We start from the raw sequence: 22098 nt of genomic DNA on the forward strand, positions 1-22098 counted from the left end.
TTTCTACATCTAGTTGGCATATATTGTTTCACAACTTCACCATATTTCACCCTGCCTTTGCTGTGGGAGTTAGTGAGATGAGAAACTTCAAACTGAATGTGAAACCCCCACTTCAAATGCTCTGGGGTGATACTGTGAAGAGACTATTTCTTAAAATAAATGATTTCATCTTCAATCAAGAAATGTGTTAACTTCCTGGAAGGTTTCCAGCGTGCTTTGCAGAAGAACTCAATTTTGCAGTCTCATCGGCTCCTGCTCATCCATTGCATTGGAGAAAAAGCAATGCCATGAATAATCGAACAGTGCAGTTAATTTTGAAAGAATTTATATGAAGTGAATTCCTGTAGTAGATTCAACTTTCTCCTTGTGTTGTACCTGAGCTAATAATGAAATTAGTTTTTCTATCCTCAGGGCACAATAATCTGTAGCTTGGTAAAATAATATGTAGTAAGGGAGTGGTAGGAAATATTTCTTAAGCAGTATGTTCATTTATCTGGAGAATTGAAAACCATAGATAATAAATAAAAGTAACTAGTGAGAAATCCTGTGACCAAGTCATCTGGTTGTACACTGAGGGATACTGATGATAATATATAAACATCCAAACTACCAAATGGAGTAGACTACTACTGGAACCTCCAATAATTTAGTGCATCTAAAAACACTCTCAACATTATAAAGACTTACTGAGTCACATGAATGAGAAAGCTTTGTAATATAGCATTTTTTGATATGCACAAATTCCTCAGTTTCTAATAATATTTGTGGACTCTTTGATATTCTTTTTACCATGTTTTGCTGTTATTTATTTCATATTTAAATATGCAGAATTTTCTATGTAAATATGTGTTTTGAAAAAAATCCAAGATTACCAATGAATATAACATGAATATAACTTTCATTTTTCTGGATTTTATGAAAAGGATGTTCCTCGGTGCAAGGTAGGGAGAGAATAAGAAAATGCCAGGAAAATTTGGAAAGAAATTGAGGCAAAGAGGGAGAAAGGGAGAGAGAGAGAGAGAGAGAGAGAGAGAGAGAGAGAGAGAGAGAGAGAGAGAGCGAGCCTGTGGATGAACTTTAGCTCCTGTTAAACAAACAGAAAGGTCATTCTCCTGTGAGACAGTTTGAAGCAGTTCATAATACTACTAGAAGAGAACTATGAGCAAATGATTAAGAAATATATGGGAAGAGAAATATTTTACTCTGACATCAGCATATGTGGGAGAATGTTGGCTTAAAAGACAGTGAGTGGAAGAAGCAGCTAGATTGTTTTCAATGAAGTTTTTTAGGACTCCTTTTCCCTTATTGGTTAACTCAGTGACAAAGGAAGACAATAGACATGAGTACAAAGTCCCAAGGCAGATGACACCACAGAAATAATCTGTGGCCTGCCAAGTCACACACAAATGTTAATTTCTAATCTTTTTCTCCCTGAACAAACAAACTTTGGATCTTCCAGTTCTAAATGTGTCTTACAGCTAACTCATGAAAATATAATTCACAATAAAGATGAAACCATACGTACATGTGGGAAGAACAGATTGTTTATTAGATACAGTTGGGGAAATTGGCTTATTACTTGGAAAGAAATAAATTTGGATCTCTACCTAGAACCACATAAAAAGGTGGACTCCAGATGGCTCGGAAACTTAATGAAAAGTAAAAGTATAAAGTCAATAAACAAAAATGTTAAATACTATCGTTGTTACAAGAAAATGGTGATGGATTTCTTAAACAAGATATTTGCGCACTAACTCTTGAGACAAACAAAACAAGATGGAGTTCCATCAGCACATCTTTAAAAAGATTAAAGGAAACTGGAGTTTATAAGGATTAATTTTTACCATAGATAAAATAATAAATAAATTGAAGGTTGTAAATAAAGGATTCAAATAAAGTGATATAAGCAGGGACAGGAGCTGCACACAGCTGTTCAGGCCTGTAGGTCCTAAACTTCCATCTGAGGCAAGAAAATTGATAGGGAGTTTAAAAGCAGACTGGACTATAATGGGCCTTCTCAGAGAGCCTAGAATGAAGGTAGGAACTCTGTCTTAAATAAACAAAAACAAACAAAATAAACAACAAAAGGAAACAGAAAAATAAGCCAAAGAATAGAAAATGTACAGAAGAATAAGTTCATGCCCCATATTTTCATTATCAATTCATAAGTTGATGAATATCTAGTTGTTTCTAAATCTGGATATTATGAATATATCAGGAATGAGCATGACAGAATAGGTATCTCTGTAGCAAAAAAAAAAAAAAAAAAAAAGGCTTCTAGATATATTCCCAAGAATGATACAGCTAGATCTATCAGTAGAACTAATCTGTTTTCTAGGAATTTCCATACTGACTTTTATATTGGTTTTTACAAATTTGCATTCTCATCCACAATGAATAAATGTTCCACTGTCCCTGAATTTTTTTACCATCTACTATCTATCTATCTATCTATCTATCTATCTACCTATCTATCTATCATCTATCTATAATCTATCTATCTTGTATGTTTGTTTAGATTGATCTTAGCCATTCTTACAAGATTAGAAGACAAGAGGAAGACAAAATTCCTCTGCTGTTCTCCCATTTTATTGTGAGTGCTGAGGATTACTGTGCATATTTGGAGAGTCTTAAAGAAATGGAGATGGGCTAAAAAGAAAGGCTGAAAGAAGTGTCATGAAGAACTATAAGGAACTTAGTTTTCTCCCAAAAGATTGAGTTTCTAAGGAAAATGTGTGGGCTATGACAAGAGACTTCCATGAGCAGGCTTCTGCAGAACTAGAGACATCTGAATGGAAGCCAGGAAGGAAGATAGATGTCATGTCTCAAACTTATTTAATGTTGAAACACATGTACATGTTTGAAAATTTAGTGTTATCTTATATCTTTTTTTAATTTAATTAATTAATTTATTTTTAATATTTTTATTTTCTATATTCTTTGTTTACATTCCAAATGATTTCCCCTTTCCCGGATCCCCCCTCCCCATATGTCCCATAAACCTTCTTCTCTCCATCCCTTCTCCAATCACCTCCCTCCTTTTTCTCTGTCCTTATATTCCCTTCCAATGCTAGATCAATACATTCCAGGATCAGGACCCTCTCCATACTTCTTCATGGGAGTCATTTGTTATGCAATTTGTGCCTTGGGTGTTCAGGGCTTTTGGGCTAATTAATATCCACTTATCAGAGATTGCATTCCATGTGTATTGTTTTGTGATTGGGTTACCTCACTTAGGAAGATATTTTCCAGATCAAACCATTTGCCTAAAAATTTTGTGAATTCATTGTTTCTAGTTGCTGAGTAGTATTCCATTGTGTAAATATACCACATTTTCAGTATCCATTCCTCCTTTGAGGGACATCTGGGTTCTTTCCAGCTTCTGGCTATTATAAATAAGGCTGCTGTGAACATAATGGAGCATGTGTCTTTATTGCATGCCGGGGAATCCTTTGGGTATATGCCCAGGAGAAGTATAGCAGGGTCCTCAGGAAGTCTCATGCCCAGTTTTCTGAGGAACCTCCAGACTGATTTCCAAAGTGGTTGTATCATCTTACAGCCCCACCAGCAGTGGAGGAGTGTTCCTCTTTCTCCACATCCTCTCCAACACCTGCTGTCTCCTGAGTTTTTGACCTTAGCCATTCTGACTGGTGTAAGGTGAAATCTCAGGGTTGTTTTGATCTGCATTTCCCTAATGACTAATGATGTTGAACACTTCTTAAGGTGCCTCTCGGCCATCTGAATTTCTTCAGGAGAAAATTCTTTGTTTGGATCTGTACCCCATTTTTAATAGGGTTATTTGGTTCCCTGGGGTCTAACTTCTTGAGTTCTTTGTATATATTGGATATTAGCCCTCTATCAGATGTGGGGTTGGTGAATATCCTTTCCCAATTTGATGGTTGCTGTTTTGTCCTTTTAACAGTGTCCTTTGCCTTACAGAAACTTTGTAATTTTATGAGGTCCCATTTGTCAATTCTTGATCTTAAAGAATAAGCTATTGGTGATCTGTTCAGGAACTTTTCCCCTGTGCCCATGTCCTCAAGGGTTTTCCCCAGTTTCTTTTCTTTTAGTTTCAGTGTGTCCGGTTTTACATGGAGGTCCTTGATCCACTTTGAGTGAAGTTTAGTATTGGCACAGTGACAGACAAGTGAACCAATGGAATAGAACTGAAGATCCAGAAATGAATCCACACACCTATGGTCACTTGATATTCAACAAAGGAGCCAAAAACATCCAGTGGAAAAAAGATAGCCTTTTCAACAAATGGTGCTGGATCAATTGGAGGTCAGCATGCAGAAGAATGCGAATTGATCCATCCTTATCTCCATGTACTAAACATCATCTTATATCTTTGTCTCTGTCACTATCTGTCTTTCTCTTTCTCTGACTGTCTGTCTCTCTCCCTTTTCCTCTCCGCCTCTCTCTGTTTGTGAGGTGAGGAAGTGTGCATTTATGAGTATATACATAAATGAATGTTTAAGTTCATATCAAAGTTCAACCCCTTAAACTCTAGTGTTGTTCTCCAGGAGCAGCCTGAAATCATGAATCATGAATCCTGTTCCATCCATCTTCTTTTCTGAGACAGGGGCTTTTAATTACTTGAACCTTTGGATTGGCAGAAGGGTTTTCTGGGAACCCTTTGACTCTGTATCATCAGTACAGTGACTGTAATTGCACATTACTATAGCTTGCTTTTCTCTGTGTGCACATTTTAGTGATGTAACTCAGATCCTCAATATATTATGAGAAGCATTTTAATCATTGCATCTTCCCCTCATAGAAAATAGGATGCCTGTTTATATATGTAATAAAAAATTGTGGTCTATTTTCAGCACATGGTGCTTTAGAAAGACACAAATCACAGATTAACCAGAGGCTTCAGTCTATGTACTTCCCCCCTACTGACATCTACATATCCAGACTTCCTTCATCTCCTCCTCAACTACAGAGTTGTGAGGAAGGCAGGAGGCCACACTGACTGATAAAAATAAAAATAAATGAAAATACACAAAAATTGTAAGACAAAAAACCCAAAATCTATGAATGATTGAGCTAGAAAGATGGAAGATTAAACCAGCTCCACAAGTAAACAGCCCATGGAAAAGAAGTGTCCATATCTAGGATTGCTTTATAAACACATTTTAAAAATTGTGCTCATATTGGTGTCCACACCAACACATATATATATATCCTTAGGTTCACTACTGAAAGTGTTGGGAATTCCGTAGATGTTTGCCCACCCCATTTAGAATATCCATTAGTGTGTACTCACCTATGTTTCTGTATCTTTCAGTTAAATATATGCTTCCTGGACTAAACTGTAAAACAATAATTATGTCTTACTTTTCATTACATCTCCACAAAATGAGATCAAATATAGAATGTTGGTTAAAACAGCAAGGTGATATCAGAGCCATTTCAGCGAAGTCTTCTTGAATTCTGAACAATTTCTGCATATAAATATGTATGTATGCATGTATTAATATAGTAATTATATATTTTGATACTCATGTTGTTTATTTTGGATTCTTATAGTGATTGTATCATAAGCTTGGATTCTGTTTCCCTCTGTTATGGCACATTTGAACATTTCATTCCTTATACAATCAAATATATCCTGATAACCTGGTATTTTTTTTCTGCCATGACCATGGAATCAATCACTTCTTAAGGAGTGGCTATTTCTCTTAGTGATGAGCATTAGGGACAACATTCCTAATTCTGTCATTATCACTTTAAAAGTTAATATTATATAGGTTTATACATTCACATCCATCCATATGATATGGATATACTGAGTATAAATAGCCTGTAACTTCTACAAATAAACAATTATATTTCATGTTTAGTCTAAGACTGTAATATTTATTGCAACATTTCAATTTTTTACATTAAAATATTTTTCATGAATGAGACATCTCTTATTGTTCAATATATGAATATATCCTTATGTAGACAACCAGTCACTGGCATCTTATCTAAGCTTAAAGGAATTCAGAAATATAAGGAAGAAATGAAGGGAAGGAAAGAAAAGGAGAGATATGGAAGGAGGTGGGAGGAACATTAAATTTGATTAATATATTTATTAATACAAATGCCATTTCAATTAAAATTTTAAGATTTCTTTCAATGCTTTCTCTCCTACTCCTTTTCAGTAAATCTGTCTTTCAATTTTGCTGTTTATGGATTTTATTTCTGCCAGTATAGCTCATTTTCACCTACACTAATAATTAGTTTAAATTGAGTCAAATAAAGATTATTTGTCTTTATCCTTTCCATCTTCTGAAGAAAATATTGTGAATTATATCAGGAGAAGGACTGATCACTACTTTATTCTTTTCTGAGTTATATTAAGGAATGTATTGGTCACTTTTGCTTTTTGGTCCATTCTCAAAACCTGGGTTGCTTTCCTTTGTAACATAATATGTACAAACGCTGACATAAAATTTTGAATACTCTTGAATCAATATATGTTTTCTTTTTATTTCTTTTGGAAAATACTTTGAATAATAAGAGACATACCATATGTGTAGCCTCTGAGTCAGCAGCAATCATGGTTGCTCTAGTGGCCTGAAGCTACAATTTCTGTTCCTCAATTATTGGTGACCTTAAACCCCAATTCCAAGACATTCTTGGGCCTTGGTAGTTTTTTTATCTCTTTCCGTTTATTTCATCTCTCTTCCTAAATTCCCAAAAGAAATTCCTCTAGGATCTCTACTCTCTTGGGTCAACTATTTTTAAGGAAGCCAGAAGTCTACAGGATCCCATGGGCCATATGTTGAGTATCCTATGAATGCCATGCCCTTCCTAAACTGCTGGAAGCTAACATTTCATTGACATAATAAGCTTATCTACTGAGGAAACCTCTACCCTAAATTCTAGTTCTTAATTGATTTTAACCATTCATCTTGCTGTTCGGTTTTAAAGTCTCTAATTGTTATTATTGTTATTTTTTGGATCAGGTGTACAGAAATGCTACTGCAGACAATTCCAGTCTCATCAGGAGAAAGTTTCAATAGTATTGGGGACCAGGAAGATGGGAGAGCCTTAAACAGAGCATTATGTACCTTGATTGTTTTACACTTAAGCAATCCCAAGTTGACCTTGTGATATGACCAGAGTATATAAAAATGATAGTACTCATTGTACTTCAAGTAAATGGACAATTTCATACTGCAACCAGGACACCTGGTGATAATTTTATAAGAAATAATGTTTTATATGAAAGTATACATACACATGTATATGAAAATACTTTCATTTTTGTGCTTTTCATACTCTTTTTCCTTTTTCTGTCACTCTCCACTCACACTACTATGAAGAACTAAGTAAACTATATCAGGGGAAAGTAATATCAAACGGAAACAATTATCTGCTTAAATGTTTGTTGAACATGAAACTTTATTTTTGCATAAATACTTTTATTTTCCTTCCCATTGTAATTTTTTACACTCATTACTTCCTTCAATGCTCTAATAGAGCGTTATATAATGTGGTAGTGAAAAGTTCCATTTTCTTCAGTTGATCACCTGAGCCCCAATTAACTGATTTGTTACTGTGTTATGATAAACCTGTCTTTTTGATGAGGCATGAACTATAAACTCATTTTTGTATAATTGATAAAGTTGGGTTAATGGTTTTAAAACACCTAAATTAATTTCATAGGATTACTATGCACATCTTGTTTTGCTCCCCACACCTTGCAAATTCAACATAAAAGTCATTAAATAACACAGCAGCATGATTAGATGCTATAAAAGTTCTCATAAAAAAAGCAGCATTTGCAGAGAAAATATTACATATAATGCTGAAGTTTTCATTGTGCTAAAGAACTCATACCATGAAAGAGAGAAATGAACACAGGCAAATAATTTCCAGAAATGAAGATATATATATATATATAATTAATACTTTAAAACTATTTTTATGAGTAATTATAGCATTAACATAAAAATGGATTAAACAGAAAGACACCACTATAAATGATGTTCTGTTTATGTATTTGTTAAATTAAAATTAAATTGTTTTCTATAATATACATTTGGAATGATATTTAGCAGCTCTGATTAGAAAAGTATTATAGCAATGACAATAAAAGGAGCATTTTCATAAAACGATTTGATCCATTATCACCATGAGTTAAGAATAACTTAGAGTTTCTATAATAAACAGTAGTCAATAATTTGACAATGATAATTAATAAATAATTCTCTATCAATTACTTTAGGAGGAACAAAATATATATTTGTATATATCGATTATATATGATATTAATATTTGTGGGCATATATGCATAATATATACATATATGTATATACAAATATATAAAAATATATTCTCTATGCATATTATGCAAAATGTTTCTGTGAATATAATGTATGTGTATGTGTGTGTGTCTCTCTGTGTGTGTATTTGTGTGTGTGTGTTATAATCTGCTAAGACCATTTAGTCTGGCTTGAATGAATACGTACATTGTGCTGACAATGTGGTTATTGAATAACTTATAAAGGGTTTTTGCTTGAAGATTTTCCAGTTGTGTTGTGTAAATCTTTGTAGAGGCAGCTTTCAGATGTACTGTCAAGCTGCTAGTATATGCTCTTTCCAGTTTCTTTTTGGAGTCACTCAGTTTAAGAGATTTCCTCTTAAAACTACTTTCATTGTGTCCTAAACTGAGGAAATCCAAAAAAAAAAAAAAAATTATCAGATCCTACTACAAAAGGCTATACTCAAGAAAACTGGAAAATCTGGGTGAAAGAGACAATTAATTAAACAGATCCAGGTACTAAAGTTCAATTAGGATCAGATAAACATCCCATAACCCCTAAAGAAACAGATGCAATTATGCTAAAATCCAGGACTAGACAAGGCTGCCCCCTCTCTCCCTATTTATTCAATATAGTACATGAAGTTCTAGCTAGAGCAATTAGACAACAAAAGGAAGTCAAAGGGATACAAATTGGAACAGTAGAAGTCAAAATATCACTATTTACAGATGATATGATAGTATGCTTCCACCAGAGAACTCCTAAACTTGATAAACAACTTCAGCAAAGTGGCTGGATATAAAATTAACTGAAACAAATCAGCGGACTTCCTCTACCCAAAAGATAAACAGGCTAAGAAAGAAATAAGGGAAACAACACCCATCACAATAATCATAAATAATATAAAATACATTGGTGTGACTCTAACTAAGCAATTGAAAGATCTGTATGACAAGAACTTCAAGTCTCTGAAGAAAGAAATTGAAGAAGATCTCAGAAGATGGAAAGATCTCCCATGCTCATGTATTGGCAGGATTAATATAGTAAAAATGGCCTTCCTGCGAAAAGCAATCTAGAGATTCAGTGCAATCCCTGTCAAAATTCCAACTCAATTCTTCACACAGCTACAAAGTGCAATTTTCAAATTCATCTGGAATAACAAAAATCTCAGAATAGCAAACACTCTTTTAAACAATAAAAGAACTTCTGGCAGAATCACCATCTCTGACCTCAAGCTGTACTACAGAACAATTCTGATAAAAACTGCATGGTATTGGGACAGTGACAGGCAGGTAGATCAAAGGAATAGAATGGAAGAACCAGAAATGAACCCACACTCTTATGGTCGCTTAATCTTTGACAAAGGAGCTAAAACCGTCCAATGGAAAAAAAGAGCATTATCAACAAATGGTGCTGGTTCAACTGGTGGTTTGCATTTAGAAGAATGCAGATCAATCTATTCTTATCTCCTTGTACAAATCTCATGTCCAAGTGGATCAAGGACCTCCACATAAAACCAGAAACACTGAAACTAATAAAAAAAAAAGAAAGTGGAGAAGAGTCTAGAGCACATGGGCACAGGGGAAATTTTCTTGAACAGAAAACAGATAGCTTATGCTCTAAAATCAAGAATTAGCAAATGGGACCTCATAAAATTGCAAAGTTTCTGTAAGCAAAAGGACACTGTCAATAGGATAAAATGGTAACCAACAGATTGGGAAAAGATCTTTACCAATCCTACATCTGACAGAGGGCTAATATCCAATATATATAAAGAACTCAAGAAGTTAGACACCAGAGAACCACATAATCCTAATAAAAATGGAGTACAAAGCTAAACAAAGAAACCTCAACTGAGGAATAGGGAATGGTGGAGAAACACCTAAAGAAATGTTCAACATCCTTAGTCATCAGAGAAATGCAAATCAAAACAACCCTGAGTTTCCATCTCACACTAGTCAAAATGGCTAAGATCAAAACCTCAAGCATAGCAGATGCTGGAGAGGATGTGGGGAATGAGGGACACTCCTCCATTGCTGGAGGGATCTGAAGATTGTACCACCACTCTGGAAATCAATTTGGCAGTTCCTCAGAAAATTGGACATAGTACTACCTAATGACACAGCTATACCACTCCTGGGCAAATACCCAGAATATGCTCCAACATGTAATAAGGCCACATGCTCTACTATGTTTATAGCAGTCTTAATTATAATAGCAAGAAGCTGAATAACAACCCAGATGTTCTTCAGTAGAGGAATGGATATAGAAAACATAGTGCGTTTACACAATGGGGTACTACTCAGCTATTAAAAACAATGAATTTGGGGCTGGTGAGATGGCTCAGCAGTTAAGAATACTGACTGTTCTTCCTAAGTTCCTGAGTTCAAAATCCCAGCAACCTGGTGACTCACAACCATCTGTAAATGAGATCTGACACTCTTTTCTGGTGTGTCTGAAGACAGCTATAGTGCATTTACATATAATAAATAAATACATCTTTTTAAAAAACAATGAATTCATGAAATTCTTAGGCAAATGCATTGAAGTAGCAAATATCTTCCTGAGGGAGGTTATCTAATTACATGGTATTCAATCACTGATTGGTGGATATTATAGCAGAAGCCTGGAATTCCCACCATTCAATTCAGAGACCACAGAAAGCTCAAGAAAAAGGAAGACCAAAGTGTGGATACTTTGGTCTCTCTTAGAAGGGGGAACAAAATAACCATGGGAGACAAAGTGTGGAGCAAAGACTGAAGGAAAGGCCATCCAGAGACTGTCCCACCTGGGGATCCATCCCGTATACAATTACCAAACCCAGATACTATTGCGGATGTCAAGAAGTGCTCGCTGACAGGACCGTTATATAGCTGTCTCCTGAGAGGTTCTCCCAGTGCCTGACAAATACAGTGGTGAATGCTCTCAGCCAACCATTGGACTGCGTACAAGGTCCCCTATGGAGTGGGTAGAGAAAGGACCCAAGGAGCTAAAGAGATTTGTAGCTTCATAGGAGGAACAATAATATGAACCCACAAGTACCCCCAGAGATCTGAAGGACTAAACCACCAATCAAGGAGTACACAAGGTGGGGACCCATCGCTACTGCAGCATATATAGCAAATGATGGCCTTGTTGGACATCAGTGAGAAGAGAGGACCTTCATCCTGTGATAGTTCGTTGCCCCAAAATAGGAGATTGCCAGGACAGGGAATTTGGAGTGGGTATGTTAGTGATTGGGGGGGAGTAATGGGTTAGGGGATTTTTGCAGAGGAAAGGAGGAAATTTGAAATGTAAATTAAGAAAATATCTTATAACAAATTAATTTATATGATGAAGAATGACAGTACATGTATATGTGTGTATAGTAATAAATACATAGAAAGCAGTTAAGAATTTTGTTTAAGGTAATTGCAGTAATGTATTCTCTTATAAAAAACACAGATTCACTAATGACAGGTAGTTGGTCAAGTTTACAGTACCAGACATGCATTTGTTTCTATAGTGAGAGTGATATGTCCAATTACACTGCTGTTTGCTACCCTGAAAATATTTGTCACTATTAAGCCCTTCTACAAATCCTATAAGGCTGGTTATTATTGTGATTCATGAGTTTTATAGTTGGGTACTGTTACTAACTGATTTTCTCACATGAGAGTATACATATAGACAATTCAGATACTGTGAAGGCTTAGCACAGTGAGGAGGCTTCTAGGTCATTTCAAGGTCAATTCCTCCAAGTTCAGTATCTGAAGTACATGGAGTCTTCATCAATCTACACCTACCTTCAAGCTCTGGAAGGCAATCAAGGGCAATGAAAATAACTTATTTTGTGGAAAGAATGTAATAAATCCTCACTAGTGTCTCAAATAGAGGGTCCACATGTCTGAAGTGGAGATTTGACAGATAGTGTATGTCAATTTTTGTCACTTATATATGCTTTGTTCCATCAATAACAGAGACTTTAGGTCTTTGTGTCACTAAATGTACTACTATTGAGTGTTTTGGTATATATTCATCAACCCAGAATTAGGGAGGTGTAGGTAATAGGATTGTTTTTATTCTAGGCCAGAATGAACTGCACACCAAGTACCAAGCCAGCCAAAAGTTCAGAGTACAAGCCTTTGTGAACAAAACAAAACAACAGACATAATGTCACCAATGCATTCTTTAATGTAAGAGCAAACTAAGCTTTAGTTAAGTAGAGAAAATGCATCAATTCTTGATTCTCTCAGGAGTAGCTGTGGTATTTTAGAACAATTTAAGGGCTGGAGACACAGTTCAGTGTTTAAGAGAACTGACTACTCTTTTAGAGGTCGTGAGTTTAGTTCCCAGCATGGTAGCTCACAACCATCTATAATGAGACCCATTTCCCTCTTCTGAAGACAGTGACAGTTGTGCTCATATACATAAAATAAATAAATCTTTTTGCAAAAGAACAATTTAAAACTGTGGAAAGTACAGATTCTATGGGTAGCAACAGATAATGCACCTGATGTAGGTTACTGTAACATTATATCAATTATCTTTGATAATTGACAAAATTAAATATATACTATCAATTAATAATTGATGATGCAACTAGCATATTTATTGTCATATATTAATTAAATCAATTAGGTGTTATTATTAGTTTTGTACTTTTTACACATTCTGTATCTGAGCTCAGCCCTTAAAAGTAATTAACAATTTGACATTTCATTAATAAAATTGATTTTCTTTAATTAATAATAATCTTAAAGATTCTATGCTATAATTTTACACTGGATACTCTTCTCTATGTCTCTGTTTTTCTGTCCAAATAAATAGATAGGTAGGTAGGGATGGATGGATGGATGGATGGATAGAGAGAGGTATACATGCATGCATACATATATTTACTATACATACGCACACATGTATACATTGATTCATATAGAAATGTGATAGATAACAGCAAGTCATTTCAGTGTTCAAATTAAAATAGCGAGAATTTCATAAAATTTGTATCTTACTACAAATATATTCTATTTAAAGATAGGTGGTTTGTCTATATATGTGTGTTCATTTGTATGCTCACAGAAGTCATAAGTGGGCAAAGGATAGCATCAAGTGCAGCTATTGGATTGTGATTCAATATATTTTTCCAGAAATATAATCTGGGGCTTTCTGCAAAAGCAACAAGTGCTTTTCAACATTTAGCAATCTCTTCATTTATGTTCGTCATTTTTGTAACCATGTAGACCTGATATTACACATTTGTTAAATATCAAAAATAGTCATTTTAAAGTTCAATATCTACAGAAGTCCATGGGCTATATATTAATTAAGGAGTTAAGTAATTTGCATGAAAATATTATTGTGGAAATCATTGAGTTCTATAATTATACAAAGCAAACAGAATATTTAGATTTTCATTTATTTTATTAAATATTGTTTTTACTACCTATAACCAAAGAACTTTTATGTCCATACATAATGTAATAAAGATTTGATTTATTGAAGTCTTCAAAAGTATATATATATATATATATATATATATATATATATATATGAAATATGGATATTTTAATTAACTTATATGCAAGCTCATTATTGTTGAAGCACTTCTAGTGCTTGTATGAAGCCTGTATTTTAAATCCATTTACATAGAATTTGTTTGCTAATATTATGTTAAAGGCATGATACATTTGGAGTGTGATAACAGATTAAAGTCAATAATGACATATAAATATGTATTTGCAATTTTAGTAAAATTTATATATTTTAGGAATTAAGTTTTATTTTAAAACTCGGGTTTTGAAACAGACATAATTGCACACATTTAATTAATCCCAGAACTTGGGAGGCTCAGATAGGCATATCAATGTAGATTATCTTCATCTACACAGGGAGAGTGAGCACAGGCAGCATGCAACATACTGAGACTAGGTCTCAAAAACTAATCAAGTGTGGTTGTTGTTGTTTGGGGAAATTAGCATCTGAGAATAGCATCTGAGTTATATATGATTAAATTCTGTCTTCTGAATGGGTCGTACCTATCTAAGTTTCAACTCACAGCAGCTGTGGTTATTTGGGAGGAAAACTCTCTGTGAGATCTAGGCACAACACCGTCAGCATAGATTGTGTAGATTAATTTCAGTCCTTGTCCCTTGCTGAGGAGCTATTAGTATCTAATACATTGAGAACAAAAGAAAATTAATTGTTTTTGAAAATAGCATCATTGATAGGATCCCTGTAGATTACTGCACATCTATGCATATGGGCAGCACTATCTTGACCTTGTATATTGTTTTAATAAAAGGCAGGAATGTGGTTGGAGAACATTGAAAAGATATGAAGGCAGGAGAAACAGCATATATACATGTGTGTGTGTGTGTGTGTGTGTGTGTGTAATTGAATTAAAATGAAACATTTACTTAAACAGTTCTAATCATACCCCAAAACAAAAACATGGACTACCCTCTTTCCTGACTGGGTGAATAGTTCTTTGCTGTAGCATCCAAACATTAAATTTTAGTTACACTATGATTAATTGATTCATGATGGCCCTGTTAAGTAATTACATTCAAGAAGAATCTGTCAATACCATTTGTTTTCAATTGTCACATTAAATCAAATATAATGTGGTACAGGTGTGCCCAGTGAGGTAAGAAATATTGCTACTAAGTGAAAAATTCAAATAAATGTATATGCAGTGGTGAACTAAAAATAAGTTAGTTAAAATAATAGAGGAAGAATGATTGATTGCCTTCAGGGTGCTGAAAAGTCAAACATGTCTGTTAATGATTTAAATGTTCCACTTAGTACCCTGCAAATATTCCCTAGACATACCTCATAAAATAAAGGGTCATGAGGCATAGATAAGGTCACTGAGTAATTCAGAAACTGGCACAAATGAGCCAAAACTTTAAAAATCTACTGTGCTTTCAAAAGAACAAGGTTAATAGTTTTATAGAGTATCAAATGTAATTTATCACTTAGAAACTGTTTAATTAGGGTGAAGTTAATAAATCGTTCAGTTGAAATTTCCCACATCCTTCTTCAACAGTTCTTATGAAATGGCACTCACATACTTATAAAGTCTACATTTGCAATAGGCCCTATCAATACAGTAAATACATGCTAAAATAAAATAAAATTCACTTAGTAAAATTTAAAGATAATAAGCTATATAAATGAAGATTTCATGTGCAATTTTTGCATTTCTCTGAACAGATATTGATTCCATCCAAGTCAAGGCGTTAATGGTTAAAAAATGTAAAAGAGACCATTTTAATATTGCTTATGAAAGCTATGGGCACAAATTTAGTAAGCCAGAAAACATTTAGAAAACTGCATTTTGAATGCATTACTATATTCTTTAACTCTTCTAATTTTAGCCAATTCTTATGAGTGTCTACTCTATCTAATTAGAGTAAATAAAAAGATCTCCGAGTATTAATGTCTTAATTTAAAGCAAAGATTTCTAAGTTTAGAAAAATGCATTCTTCCCCAGTCATGATACGTCTATACAGAACATTTGACATCAGAACCAAATAATATCAATAAGACTGAATTAGGGTTTTCACCAATAACGTTGAACTAGGCCTTTCTTCAATTAGGTTAAGTTAGATTTAATATCAATAAAGTTAAATTAGGGTAGACTGATGGAAAAATAATGCTCAGTTTTCTTAGTATTATCTTTGGGTTTTGATTAATATATCTTAAAACTGAGGGATGTAATTTATAGTTGTATTGAGAGGACAAGTACTATATGATATACTACATAATTATATGTAATAGTTTGATAACATATTCCACATAATTTTATGCATGTATGATAAAATGTGACTTACAGAATAATGAATTTTAATACATATCAGTCTTGTATATCTGGTGCTGAGTAGACAACTTGGTGGTTAAATGTTTGTCCTGCTCTTGCAGAGTAGCATGGTTTAGTTATGAGCACCCATAACTGGCAGCTTACAACCACATGTAACTTGAAGTTCTTCATGCCAGATCCCATCTTCTGGCTTACACAGCACACAGAGACACAAAACACGCACACAATTATAAATGTTAAAAATCTTTAAAAGTTACCAAGTTGTTAGAGTATAAGAACCGGAATATTCTGAGCATAACTAAGAAAGTAAATGTTTAGAAAATTCTGTTACTTAAGTCTATGTGTTTTTCCTAAGGATAATGGTAGAGGAGAATTTGCTTTTCGCTAATATCCATGTGATGGTCTGAGAGACCACACCTACTCCATCCTGGGGCCGACCTCCATGTTTAAAAAAAAAAAAAAGCCTAAAAACCTGATCAGCAGGAGAACCCAAGCTTCAGTCACTTACCAGGAAGGACCCCATGGCTTCTTCTTGGCCGGATTTACTTCCTGGCTACTTCCAAGCAACAGTTAATCAAAGATCAGTCTGATTATTTCAGAGTCACTTTCAGCCAGTTTGTGTTTGTATACGGTGTTGCTTCAGATCACTCACCTGCTGGCTTATAGACATTCTATTCCATGCTTGGCAGATTGGTCAACCCCACCCCCACCTCCACCCCCACTCCCACCCCCACCCCCACCCCATGTCGCTTGCTCCTATTTTCCTATAAAAACTTGTTCTGCTCAAAAGGGTTCGAGGCTTCCTGTTCTGCTGTGTCAGATTTGGGCTGTAGGAGAGTTCAAGCCCAAGCCTATAATCCTAATGCTATTACATTGGAATCAGCTCCTTGGTGGACTTTTGGGGTTCACGAGTGCTTCCTGGCACAACAGGTCCTTTGAAGTAATGGGTTTAAAAAGGTGTGTTAAGTATTTTTCATTCAGTTATCATCACTCTGTAGTAGCAGTTCAGTGATCTCCCACAAACACCACCAGCTTGGATACACAAACTTATGTATAGTAATTTTAGGCATTCGTTCTATCATGCCCCTGATATTTTTATTAATTTGTATCATTTATTTTTTTTAAAAAAATAAATTCTGTAAATTCTCAATCAAATATGCTTAAAATGTACATAAATCTATGAGGTCTCACTCCACCATGAAGATCTATTAGAACAGTTAATAGGAAAAGCAGAGTTCTTTTTTTATTTTGGTAATGGGGTCACCAGTAAGGTACCCTTGATCTTGTGAATAGCTCTGCACCTGTGCTTCTGTAACTTACTAAACTCATTGGAGATCTCTCTCTCTCTCTCTCTCTCTCTCTCTCTCTCTCTCACACACACACACACACACACACACACACACACACACACACACACACATACACACCCACAGAGTGAGTAATATTGGGAATCTTCGAAAAAGTGAATGTGTTCAGTGGAAAGAGAAAGAAGGTAAGAGAGGGTAATGATGGTCAAATATGATCAATGTGATCTACTAAACATGTATGAATATAATGAAACATTTCTAAGTATGATTAATAACTGCTAAATTTGTGATTGATCCAATCAGTGGATGCAAAAGCCAAAGGTATGGTGGATGGTGAACATTACCTTTATAACTCTAATTTGAGACTATGATTACATTGGCATTACATATGGAAAATACTCAGTTGAATTAAAGTATTTTCTAAATATTTACTAAACAGAAATTTCTAAATATTACTAGATTTAAAAATCAATTGATCTGTTTCATCTGAACTGTTTCTATGAGCAGGTGAATTCAGAGATTGAATACTATCTAATGTATTATAAAGTATATAGATGCATACATTAAAAATGAAATGAAAGACTACATATACTTTCATTCTTAGGCAACTTTTCAAAGCTTTGTGTCAGGAAATATATAGTTTTACATTTTTTCAAATGATATTTTTCCTTGATTAAAAGTGTTATTAAGGCATGGAGATGATGACTCAATGTGTACAATGCTTGCTTCTAAGTGTGAGCACCTGAGTTCTATTCCACAAAATTCATGTAAAAAGCCAGGATTTATTGTGATGCTTGTGCGAACCAGGGCTGAGGGCAAGGGTAGATCATACACGTAATCATCAGTACTTGCTGGCTCTGAACACGGGTAAATACAGCTGAAAGAGAGAGAGAGAGAGAGAAGGAAGGAAGGAAGGAAGGAAGGAAGGAAGGAAGGAAGGAAGGAAGGAAGGAAGGAAGGAAGGAAGAAAGAAAGGAAGGAAGGAAGGAAGGAAGGCAAGCTAAATACTTTACAGTAAATTATAACATAATTTTGCACAGAGGTAGCCAAGTTGTTGATTTTTAAAGAATATATAGAATATGATAGGAGCCATGTAAGCTGTCTGGGTCCTATTGTCTGCAAATGGGTGATCAGAGTACCTGAGAGTGCTGATGAAGGAAACTATTCTAAGAACCATCAGAGAGAGAGAGAGAGAGAGAGAGAGAGAGAGAGAGAGAGAGAGAGAGAGAGAGAGAGAGAGAGCACTCAGGATATTACAGATAATCTCAAGAAGACCCAAAGACATCTGAAAAGTCATTGCTGTAGCCAGACTGGAAATGGCAACTGACAATTTAAGAAATAAGTTGAAGTGCATCAAATTTAAGGCCCTCCACATACCTGTTTATCTTGACCTAAGGTGCTGCAGAGCCTCCTGTGCTGTTCAGATATGTACTGCCCTCTACCCCTTAGTCATCCCAAGCCAAATCACTTGGAAGTCAACCTTGAAAGTGAGAGCCTTTTACTAGAAAGGTGTGTCCTCTGCTTGCCACACCGTCTGCCTTTTCCATTAAGCTGCCTCTACCTCATTTCAAAACTTTTGCCTTGGCTAGGGGCTGAGATGCTCTTGGGCAGGCATTTAAGGAAAGGCCAGCCCAGTTCAAAATGTTCGAAACTCCAGTTGTAGACACAGTTATAACTGCTTTTTTGATGTATCCACCACTTATACAATATTCAAAATAACTCCGCTTTTACTTGTGGCATTAGAGTGTCCTAGCCACAAAATTTGGGCAAATTCATAGTACAGAGATGGTAGTATACTGCTCTTTAGAGTCTCTCTCCGCATTCAGTGTTCACATTAAATTGCAAACCTGTGTGGTTCTTTAGGGGTGCTATTGGCAGCTTTGGGGCTTAAAAATTCTTTTTGCTGTATTCCTTGGAGGACTAGATAGGAGAAATAACAAAATAATTGAACTGTTTTCTATTTTAACCATCCCTTTATTCTGCTTTCATTCCTCTCTGCAAGTGAAACTGATCTTTTCAAAAAAGATTCTCTTTTCCTGTCTCACCCCATTTTAGTAGGTATCCCAATGAACGATCTATTTTTTCCAAATGTGAGCAGAGAATTTTTTGTTACTATAACAGGACAATTTATCAATAGTTAGACCATGGGAGAAAACTACCTTGCAGCCCTGCTCCCCTCTTTTATTTCATGATGAAATATGGATATGGACAATCTTGAACAGACCTTGTTTGGATACGGCCAGCTTTGGTATATCAATGAATGCAGCAACACAGTCATGTCCAGCGACTTCCTTTTGCTGTGCATCTGTCTGCCGACCTTCCAGACTCCTTGCCTCTTTATTGGCATATGTGAGATAATGTAGAGATATATTCCTTAGGTCCAAGCACTCCACCATAAATGTCTATGTGGTCCCTGTGGCTTAACTTGCTGCTTTTCATGAAGATGTTTAACTTGATCAGGAGGAAATACATTTTAACAATGGTTAATATGAAGTATTTTGTTTTTTACACCAATTCTTAGGGTACCAAACTTTATCATCTGTATTTTATTGTAAATAGAGGACCTTCCTACTCCTGTTGCAGAGGTAAACCAACAGTGGAAACAGTTCTAGTTGAGGATAAAGCAGTAAGTCCCTGAACAGCAATTACTGTGAGGAGTATAGAGACCCCAGAAGTACTTTTCCATATTAGGCATTGTGCTTATGTAGGGAAAAGTAAAGGGAAAGAATAAAAAAAAGCACAGTGGGCTCAGTCATCTCAATAGGTTGCTAGAGAGGAAATGGATATGGGTGACAAACACAGAAGTAGGAAGAGGAGAACAGGCTAAGATGGAGAGGGGAGGTGCGTGAGTTTAATGATCATAGACAAATAGCAGAAAGATGAAGGAAAACAATCAAACAAGGAATACAAAGTTAGTGCATAGGAGAATAAGGCAAGGAAACTAGATAGAATAGGAAGGGCCCATATTTTTTTAAGTAAGAAGAAAAGTGATAGGATGTAAAGGGGGAAAGAATAAAACAGAAAGGGAAAAGAGAGAGATAAAGGTGAATTGGTGAAGTCATTTTACCATTATAGAAAGGGAAAAGAAGTATACGGGTACAAAGAGTAAGCTGAGATTAGATGTGGATGAAGTTTCTAGGGCTATTAGCTGAACAGGGTGGAGGATGAAATGCTAGCAAACTACAAGAGGCAGCTTGCTGCTGGGGACTGAGCATCAGTGAGCTCTATACCTCAAGAGTCATCCAGGTCAGATGGATGTATTGGACCTACAATTTTATTTTGACAGTAAGTCATTCCTCCTAGACCCAATTAGCTTTAGTTAACAACAAATGCAATCAAATCATGTATATGTTTGAGCTATATGTTTTAATTCCTATTTATGTGTTACAACTGCAATTAAATTTACACATAAGTAGCCTGTGAAAATACATACATACACACACACACACACACACACACACACACACACACATATATATATATACATTTATGTGTATATCTGTATGTGTATGTTGCATTAGAAAAAATATTTAATACCTCATTGATTTATAGAAAGATATGTAATAGAAAGTGGAATATGATGTCTAAATAATGACACAAAACAAAACAAATTAAAAACCATTCTGATTCACTTTTTCTGTTCTCTTTGTAATGAATGTTTTTAACAAGAGTGTCTAAGTATTCCCAAATTTCCAACTTACTTAACTTCTTTGTTTTTTTTAATGATTCTGTCTTTATTCATGGAAGATAATTACTCATAGGATAGTTATACAATTTAGTGAAAATAATATGAGATATATTTAGCTATAAATTAGACAGAATATGTATATATTAAAGTACAATATTACTTACATTAATCAATAATATTTAATAATTAAATAGTAGATTTAGCTTTTAACTTTGCAAGATAAAATCTCTTTGGACAGAAATTTTCTCATGTGAATTAATAAATAACATACTTAACACTGTTGAGGGGAAAATTGTAAGTATTTTCTTACCTTCAATAGTATTTGATACGCAGTTTGTTGTACTTTAATCTGATAGATCTAACAATGAAAAATTGTCTTATCTTTTCAATTTATAGGTCTGTGTACTTTAATCTTTTAGAATTGAATGATCTCATAGTGCTGATATAATCTTGTAAGAAACTGGAGGATATTTAAGACACATTAATCTGATTCATACTTGTAATTTGATTTTTCAAGATATGTCAAATGAAATTGGTTTAAAGGTTTATTTTTTTTCTTCTATGGTAGCTCGTTTGCTCCAGTGCTGTCTGAGTGGAAAGAAGCCGACTATGAAAAAGAACAGAAACTTCAACTTACAAAAGAAAAAAAAATCATTTTTTATAGAGACTAATAGCAGTACAGATCATTTTAAAAATGCCTACTTTTAAAAACATACTAATAAGTGCTTTCTATCAATGAAAGACACTTTTTTGTTTGTTTGTTTTGTTTTGTTTTGTTTTCAAGACAGGGTTTCTCTTTATAGCCCTGACTGTCCTGGAACTCACTCTGTAGACCAGGATGGCCTCGAACTCAGAAATCCACCTGCCTCTGCCTCCCACGTGCTGGGATTAAAGGAGTGTGCCACCACTGCCTGACTTAAAAGACACTTTTAGGAAAACATTGATTAGCATTGCTTACCTAAGTATTATATTTACATTCACATAATTAATAGATATATTTACTTACTCACAAGTTGTTTGAGTTTCTTCTTCTAT

This window comes from Apodemus sylvaticus, chromosome 15 (assembly GCF_947179515.1).
Source record: "Apodemus sylvaticus chromosome 15, mApoSyl1.1, whole genome shotgun sequence".
Taxonomy (NCBI): domain Eukaryota; kingdom Metazoa; phylum Chordata; class Mammalia; order Rodentia; family Muridae; genus Apodemus; species Apodemus sylvaticus.